Raw genomic sequence first — 9,234 nt, forward strand, 5'->3', positions numbered from 1 at the left:
GGTCATGGGAAGTTGACCTTAAAACTAGGGTTCAGACAAAATGACCTATAATCTTTCATCATAAAAAATGAGTTTCCAAGAAAAACTAGCTTTTGACCTCAACATGGAAGTTGTTTGGAGTGTCATTTTGAGTAACTTTGCGCTTGGAATAATTTTCATATGAGAAACTTTGTAGGAGATAGCGTCTTGGGAAACCCAGTTTTGACCAGTTGACTTTCTTTGGTCAACCACCATAAACCATCTTGCTAGCTTGACATTCTCTTGATTTTTGGGACTCATGGAGGATCACATATATTTAATATGATTTAATGTGAATTATTTGCTTGAAATATTTGATCAATTGTTGAAGAAACTGGTTGAAGAAGTCACACAAGATACCTAGATGAATTAGGCTTTCCAAGGCAAACAAACTCCAAACTCTTGATAATTTCTTGATCAAAATAACATGTGAAGATCATGGGGATCGATATATGATGCCTAGAGCCAATGTAAACCAATTCTTGATTGTGCTCCTTGCATTGAGGGTCTTAAACCCTATATATGAGCTTGATAGAGCATAGGTGAGCATGCATACTACCTACAAAAACAACAAACTATACATTGACATATTTTTGGTATTTTGGTTAGTAAATAAAGAAAAATAGAGTATGATACAATCAAATGTACTTGGTGATCTCTCCCAATGCAAACCCAATGAATGGAAGGGTAAGGAGGACGTCAAGATGTGATCCCAATGTCAATGCATATGATGAGATAGCATGAGGGATCTTAGGGTCAAAATTGGGGTCTTACAGTAAGCTTTTGAGACTTCAATGTTGAACCAACCTCAGTCATCAGAGTGACTCTCAAGAACACATGATCTCCATCTTAGAACTCAAGAGATTTCCTTTGCTTATTGTAACACCCCAATTTAGATTATTCTATTTACTCAAATTATTTGTGAATTACTCGTATTTTATGTAATTAGATGTGGTGTTGATTAATTTAATTTGGGGTGGTGAAGGTGTATGTTCATGAGATGAGGGTGTAAAGAGTGAATAGAGGTTAGTAGAACTTGATTGGAGTTATTTTAGAATTATTTAATAAATAAAATAATATTATTTAATGATTTATTTAATTTAATATGACAAGTAGAGAAGTTGGACAAAAAGTAGAATTGTGAGAAATAGAGGGGATGAAGGAATAAGAGAGGATTAAGGTTGAGTAATAATTATATTATTATTAGAATTATCCTAAGTATATTATTATTATATCTTATTATTTTTTATTAAGATTAAAATAATAAAAGTAAATAGAATTTGAAGAGAAAGAACTAGGTGGAAATTTTGTGAATAACCGAGTGTATGATGGAGAAATCCAATTTAAGGGTTTTTGTTATTATAAAAAGGAAGTTGAGAGACTATGGAGAGTTTTCTATCGGTACATGAAAACAGAGAGAAAAAGACTAGAACAAGGAATTGAGAAAGAGAAAGCAAAAAGATTAAGAGAGAAGAACATCTAGCAAGAATTTTTCAATCCTTATTGGGATAATCAAGTAAGATGGAGAATTCATTCAATAATGAGTATACGCATAAGGGGTAGAACTGAGGAGTCATTAACATCCAATAGGGTGTTGTTTGATTGTTTTGAATTCTGAAATTGGTGATGATGTATTGTTATGTGATGAATTTGATGATTCAATTCTTGTACTAATATGTGCCAAATATTCTGTTATGAGTTGTTTTTGTGATTACGTTATTGTTGATGTTTTGAAGGTGTTGAGAATAATATGATTTTATGATAATCCATGTTTATAATGGAGTGGAGAAAATTTTGGATCGAAGAAATTGGATTTAAGAGTGAAATTTCTGTAAGGGAATCGCAGAAAAACGAAGAAGAATATTGATCATCTTATTTCAAGCATAACTTGAGTTTTGTAAGTCATTTTGGAATGTTGTTAGTTGCATTAGAAAGATAATTTAATGATATTTAAAAATTGAAAGTTACATAATTTTATCATGAGTATATAATTTTCCGCGCTATTTTGAAGTCAAACATTCTGTTTTAGAGTTTATGCAAGAAATATTTACAATAGGGTTGAAGTGAAACAAATAGAATTAGAGTTTCGCAACTTCTTTTGAGGTGCGGTTAAGTGTGTTGGAAAAAGGGTTTAATGATATCTTTTACTAGAAATTTTCATAATTTTCTCATAAGTATATAACTTTTGGCGTCATTTTGGAGTCATGTGAAATATTCTACTTGATACGAGTATATGTTCTTGTTATTTCAATAAACGGATATATTGGTGTATTAAGTCCTGAAATAAAAATCATATTATTAAAATATAATCTCTAAGATTTTTGGAACATATTCATTTGTTTGATTCCGACTCCATTTGATATTTTAAATAATTGTTCGAATATGATGTGTGATTAGTAGGAAGCATAATTTTTGGGTTGTTTGATGAGTTTAGAGTTGTTATTGAGTAGTCTTGTGAGAGTGTAATTGGTAGTTTGATATGTTTTAGAGTTTCCTTTGAACAAATCTGATAAGTTTAAGAGTTGTGTTGATAAGTTTAAGAGAGTGACTAGTTTTAGAGTTGTCATGGTTACTATTTGAGCAATTCATATATATTTTAGAGTTGTATTAGAATGTCTTGATGTTAAAGGTTATTGCCTTGTTGATGTTCTGACACAAGTAATAATAATAATGGGTTACTCTATTGATGATTTTATGGTTAAGTTGACTATTTTGAGTCATATTCAATTGTGCAAGAGTTGTCAATTGAATACTTTAGAGTACTTTAAAGTTATATTTTTATTTGTTTTGAGTAATTCTGACATATTTAGAGATTGTTTTTTAGTCGTTTAGAGTTACATCTGATGATTTTTATTTTATTTAATGATGATGATAATATTTTAATATTATAAAATATAATATTTTAGAGTTGAGTTAGAGATATTTATTATTTAGAGTTGCCAATAGAATGGTTAGAACAACCAATTGAATTTATAAGAGCTATTTTTATAGGCAAGAGTTGGCTGTAGAGCATTTTTGAGCACCTTAGAGTTATTTTAGAGTTGCATGGATTGTTATATAGTTGTTTAGAGTTCCTTTGAAACTATGTTGAGTATAATTATATATTTTTATAACTCTTGATGGGTTAAGAATATGGAATAATTTAATATAAATACTTTGTTGAGACGTTTTGAGCATGTGTGGTTGAGTTTTTAGTTGTTGAGTAATAATATAACTTTACTCAATTATTGATAATTTTTTTGTTATAATATAATTATTGAATTTAACTATATGGTGATGTTGTGTTAATTTCTATGAGTTGTGATGATGATATGATGTTATGTGAGCATGAATTATATTGTTGAACAATGAGTGTTATTGTGGGATGATAGTTCAGAAGTGAAACTATTATCATTAGTTCAATGCATGTTTTGTTTATTGTTGGGAGGGGACTTTAAACATTATGTTGGTGTTTCATTAACATGTTGTGATATGCATTCATTATGTCATTGTTGTTGATGAAAGAGGCAAGTTGTAATCTGAGTAGGGTCGATTGGTGACATGTCCTAAATCCGAGCAGGGTAAATTTGGGGTTCGAGCATGGTGAACCTTGTTTCTAGTGACCCAATTGTTGATGATATGGTACCACATGCATATGATTCTAGTTTATATTGTGAGTCTCATTGCATAAGTTTAAATGATTGATTTATGATTATGATGTGTATGGTGATGAGCTGGATATGGGAATGTGTTGTTCTGTTGATGGAATATGCATATAGATGTTTGTGATTCTACCTTACAATATATATCATTTATCTTATTGATGGTAATTTCCACCCCTTTATTGTTGTTGTGGTATGTGCTCCTCTTCGGGGTACAAATAAGCAGGTAAATGAGTAGCTGCTTAGAGTTGGAGGATGGCGTTGAGGTTATTCTTCTTTTTTATGTTTTTACGCGTTTCTAGATTTTGTTGCTCTGATTTGTAATATTATGCGGGCAAATACTGTTTATTTTATCATTATATGTTAATGGAGAGTTGAATGATACACTCTCAATGTTTTGAGTTTTGTTTACCGTATAGGCTTATGCCATGACTGTTTTAATTTAGGTAAAGTAAATTTAGGAGATTTATATTAATTTGATGCATGCTTAGTAATGAAATTTTGCTGCGATAATACCCTAAATGAAGGTGAGCATGCAATGACGTGTGTAAATGAATGTTTTATTTTATTAAATATGTGTTACAAAACAAGTGTTTTCTGAATCATCTTAACTTTCTCAATAGTCTGCTGAACAATCTATGGTTCAAGCATAACACTTTCACCTGACTCATACCAACACAAAAGTGTCCTAGACCTTCTACCATAAAAAGATTCAAAAGGTGTCATTCTAATACTAGAATGGAAATTATTCTTATAGGTAAACTCAATCAACGACAATTACTATCCCAATCACCTCCTTGCTCTAAAACATAAGCCTTTAACAAATCTTCCAAATACTAAATAGTCCTTTCTATCTGACCATCAATCTGCGGAAGGTAAGCAAAACTCAACCTCAATTTGGTTCCCAAGGCTTCTTACAAACTATCCCAAAACCTTTATGTGAACCTCGGATCTCTGTCTGAAACAATACTCGAAGGAACACCATGCAGTTTCACAATCTCACTAATATATATCTCTGCTAGCTTCTACAACGGGTAAATGATCTTTATCTGAATAAAATGAGCTGACTTAGTCACTCTATCCACAACAATCCAAATCGAATCACTTCCTTTTGTGATCTTTGGCAAACCCACCATAAAATACACATAGATACTATCCCACTTCCACTCAGGAATACTCAAAGGTTGCATCAATCCAGACGACTCCTGATGCTCGATCTTTGACTTTTGATAAGTCAAACACAAATACACAAAATCGACAACATTACTCTTCAAAATTGGTCATCAAAATATATTCTTAAGATCTTGATACATCTTCATGGCTCCAGAATGAATACTCAAACTACTTTTGTGACTTTCTTATATAATTCTTTTCTTAAGCTTTGGAAAATTTGGCACATAAACTTTGCCTTGAAGTTTCATAATCCCACTCTCATCTACTATGAATCCCACTTCTTTACCCTGATGAATCTACAATGATCTATCAATCAACCCCAAATATAACTTGTTACCTTCTTTGATTTCTTCTAGTATGCTACTAGTCAACTTCAGTATACCTAATTTCACGCTTTGTGGCGTCATCTCACACACCAAGTTAAGATCTCTGAATTGCTCAATCAAATACATTTCTCTAACCATTAACACTAACATATGAAAATATTTCCTACTCAATTCATCTTCGGCCACATTAGCTTTACAAGGATGGTAACTAAACTTAAAATCATAGTCCTTCAAAAATTCTAACCACCTCTTCTGCCTTATATTCAGCTCTTTTTGATAAAAAAGATACTTCAGACTCTTATGATCAATGAAAACTTCAAACCTCGAACCATACAGATAATGTCTCGAAACTTTAAGCACAATGATTATTGCTGCCAAATCCAAATCATCGGTAGGATAATTCCTCTCACGAGTCTTGAGTTATCTCGAAGTGTACGCTATAACTTAACTCTTTTGCATAAGCACACCGCATAAACCCATCTTAGATGCATCACAATACACAACCAATTATTCACACACATATGGTAATATCAAAGCTAGCGCCAACGTCAACCTCTCCTTCAGCTATTGGAAACTTTATTCACATTGAACATCACACACACAAGCTTGTCCTTTCCGGGTCAACTAATTCAAAGGCAAATCCAACTTTGAAAATCCTTTTATAAACCTTCTATAGTAATAATCTATGGACTCTAATGTTTCCTGGTCCATCCAATCAGCTAAGATATCTCTTTTTATCTTCCAAAGTATAGTTGGTGCAATCTCCATAGTAAGAAATTGTGTGAAAAAAGAGACTAATACGAAAAATATGGGACAAGTAATCAATTTCAAATAGAGACACTCTTATCAGAAAATGACATCAGTAGAAGAAATATCTCGAAAGAGAAGAATGAGTATCAAAAGCTTATTTCCCAGAAAATCGTAGGAAATAGACGAAGGTAAGAAGAAGATATTAGCTCTATCTTAAAGAAAATGGATTGATTTCTTATGCATGTCAATTACCAACAAGCAAAGATCACATATAAGATTAACCAAAAAAGTGAAACAACAAAACCCACAAGAAAGAACGATGATGTAAGGCAAAAAGAAGTTTGATTACATGTCAAAAATGGCATAAAAAGGTTTGTGAAGCAACATTTTACGTAAAATGGTGCTTCATAACCCTTTATAAGCACCACGCCCAATAAGGATCGTATGATCCATTACACATTACCAATGGTTGAGATTTCATCGAAGAAATTCAAAGTACTCAAGTGTTCTAAATAAGATGAAACATTGTTACCAGCTAGTGTATGGGGCACGTGTCATTTATTTTCAGCAAAGTGTCACATATTATAAGAAAAGTGTTTAATGTGCTTGTTCTTAATGATAGTGACATCCCATCAAAGGCTTTTACCTCCATAGACAAAAAAAACAAATTAAAGCATATAAGGCAAACCTCATCCTGCAGAGCAGACGCAAGGGCTTGAGGGGCAACTCTTATGGGCCTCCTATAGGGCCCAAGACAAAAGGCCTAATGACAAAGAAAAGATAGTGGGTACAAAGAGCATGTAGACCTCTATTATTCCTAGAGCGGGTATATTTTCCTTCAAGAGCATTTTTGGTCATCCAAATCATTCAGACTACTTTGCTTCAATCCACGCTTTTGTTTTAAATCGTTCCCATTTTTTAAAAGGGAAATCATGTCATTCTCAGGTATTCAAGTTTATTCTCACTCTCACGTTTCTTCTCACTCTCTTACTAACTTAAACATTTGTGTAACGTCTCATATTAACTTTATTATTATTATTATTATTATTATTATTATTATTATTATTATTATTATTATTAATATTAATATTAATATGTGCTATGGGTTAATTGTGTTTTTATAAGTGGAGGTGATGAGGATATGTTAGGAAACATTTGTTAGTAAAAGGGGCAAACTCATCACTATGCTACAAGAATTTCCCCTATTTAAACCACTAGTCAACCAAATGGAAACAAATCATTTTTTCCCTCCCTCTCAGGTTTTTCAGAAGAGAATAGAAAGAGAAAAACAACTTCTTTCAATCTCTTTTAACCCTCTATCTAACACATGCAAATAAACCTCACTTCAATTCTTGAAGAGAAAATCATGGAAGGAGAAAGAAGTGAACCAATGGAGGTTTAACATCAAGATAGATCATGAGTTAGATAAATACCTACATTAATTCTCTTCTCTTAAAGTCTTTCAGGAAATCTAAAAAATGGTGAGTTCCTTCTCCTCCCTTTTATGTGTGTTACAGTAGTAGGTAGAATTTTGAACCATAAATGGTTTAACATCCTTTCATGAATTTATGGATTTTAAGATAAAAGATGATAAGTTAAAATGATGAATGAGATGAACGAAATATCTTGAGTTATAGTTTTAAGTTTTTATGGTTGCTCTAAGAACTGGATTATTGTCGATTAACTTCGGAAGTGTAAGATTATGAGGGAATTAGGAACAATTTTAAGTAAATTGGTGTTAGTGTTTTTATTGTTTCCAATTTTAATAAAAATACATCATATAAATATATATAATAAAGCTTATACATAAATAAAAGGTAACATGCAAAAAATTGTGTCTCTTAATGTATGATCCTGTAACATCCAAGATGGGGGGGGGGGGGGGGGGGGGCTAAAAGCCATAAAAGCAACCTCTACTGCCGAGTACAAACCCAATCCCCCAATTCTAATAGGTACAGAAGTCATCTTCCATTGAAGGTCCTCTAATAAAGGATGTCCACCAACCACAATGTTTTCAACCACCATTCACAACTCTTTGTCAAATCAAATAACTACTTTCTACATATGATTAGGCCGATAAGTTCTTAGGCCAAAAAAGAGTTTGGTGATTCCCATCAAGAACGAAGTAGAAGAGGCTTACTATGAGAATCCCTTAAATGTGGCAAGAGATGCATTAGCTCAATAACCCTGGTCGCGCTCTTCATGGAAAACCCCTCGATAAAGCCTTCATATCGACTAATATACCCTCCAAGAAGCTTCATCCCCAATGTCGTCCTCTCAATGTCTGAATGGAATAACTCCCCCACAAAGTTTACTACCATCACACGAATGCCAAAAGATCTCAGGTTTATGGATATTCAATTCGAGACTTAATCCTCGACCGATATCTCGAATGATGTCCAAGGCTTTAACCACCTCCTTTGAATACTCTATTATAGTCCCATCATCAAGATGATTGGCATGAAGAATAATTGTCTTTGATTTAATGAGCAAGTGGATGTAGCACAAGAGGAAAAAGGAGCAAGTGGATGCCCATCCTTGAGGTATGACCTTGCTGCCTGAACATGAAGAAATTCACCCCATAAGGAAATAGATTGTCATCTCATCCTCACCTATTTTAGTATTTGTGAAAACTATTATGAAGATCCACCTTCATGCCTCTTACTCAACACCATCTTAGCAATATGCTTTCAAAATGGCCTTGGCACCATCTAATACCCCAACTTTAAACTAATATGGATTTGATTAATTACAAGAAAAGGTCCTACCGGGAGTCGAACCCAGGTCGCTGGATTCAAAGTCCAGAGTGCTAACCACTACACCATAGAACCAGATGATGAAAGTTTGGTCTTGCAAGAATTTGAACCATGGAGCCTAAGCATAACGACATGATATTTTTCCATCCGTGTTATGATTCCATAAATTTTATATTCAACACGTTTTTTATTTTGACCATAATATTTTTTACTAGCATCATTTTGAATTCTTGTTTGTTTTTGGAAACTATACTTGATTACCTTCACTTTAAATATATGTTTTTGTTAATTTTGACTTAGTATTGGTACCTAAAAACCTATTACAAATTAGATAAAAGTTGGCGGTGTTGTTTAAGAAATTATACAGAAAACTGTTGTCACATAGCTAGTTTCGAATTGATATAACTAGAACTAGAAATCTCCAGTCGGGATGAGACTATTGCATTTGAAATTTAATTTACATAACTTTAATACTAGAGAGTTTTATAATTTTTATCATACTTTTACAGTATTTTATGTTATTGTAAAGTTGATTGTTCTGTTTTAGAAATTATGCATAAAATCATTGTG

At 32.5% G+C, this 9,234-nt stretch overlaps 1 non-coding gene across 1 annotated transcript; it reads right to left on the reverse strand.

The window, feature by feature from the left end:
- Positions 1–8,667: 8,667 nt before the first annotated feature.
- TRNAQ-UUG (transfer RNA glutamine (anticodon UUG)) lies at positions 8,668–8,739 on the reverse strand. The gene has a single exon. It is a non-coding gene; the product is annotated as a tRNA-Gln (tRNA).
- Positions 8,740–9,234: the final 495 nt, after the last annotated feature.

This window comes from Lathyrus oleraceus, chromosome 5 (genome assembly GCF_024323335.1).
Source record: "Lathyrus oleraceus cultivar Zhongwan6 chromosome 5, CAAS_Psat_ZW6_1.0, whole genome shotgun sequence".
In the NCBI taxonomy this organism is placed as follows: domain Eukaryota; kingdom Viridiplantae; phylum Streptophyta; class Magnoliopsida; order Fabales; family Fabaceae; genus Lathyrus; species Lathyrus oleraceus.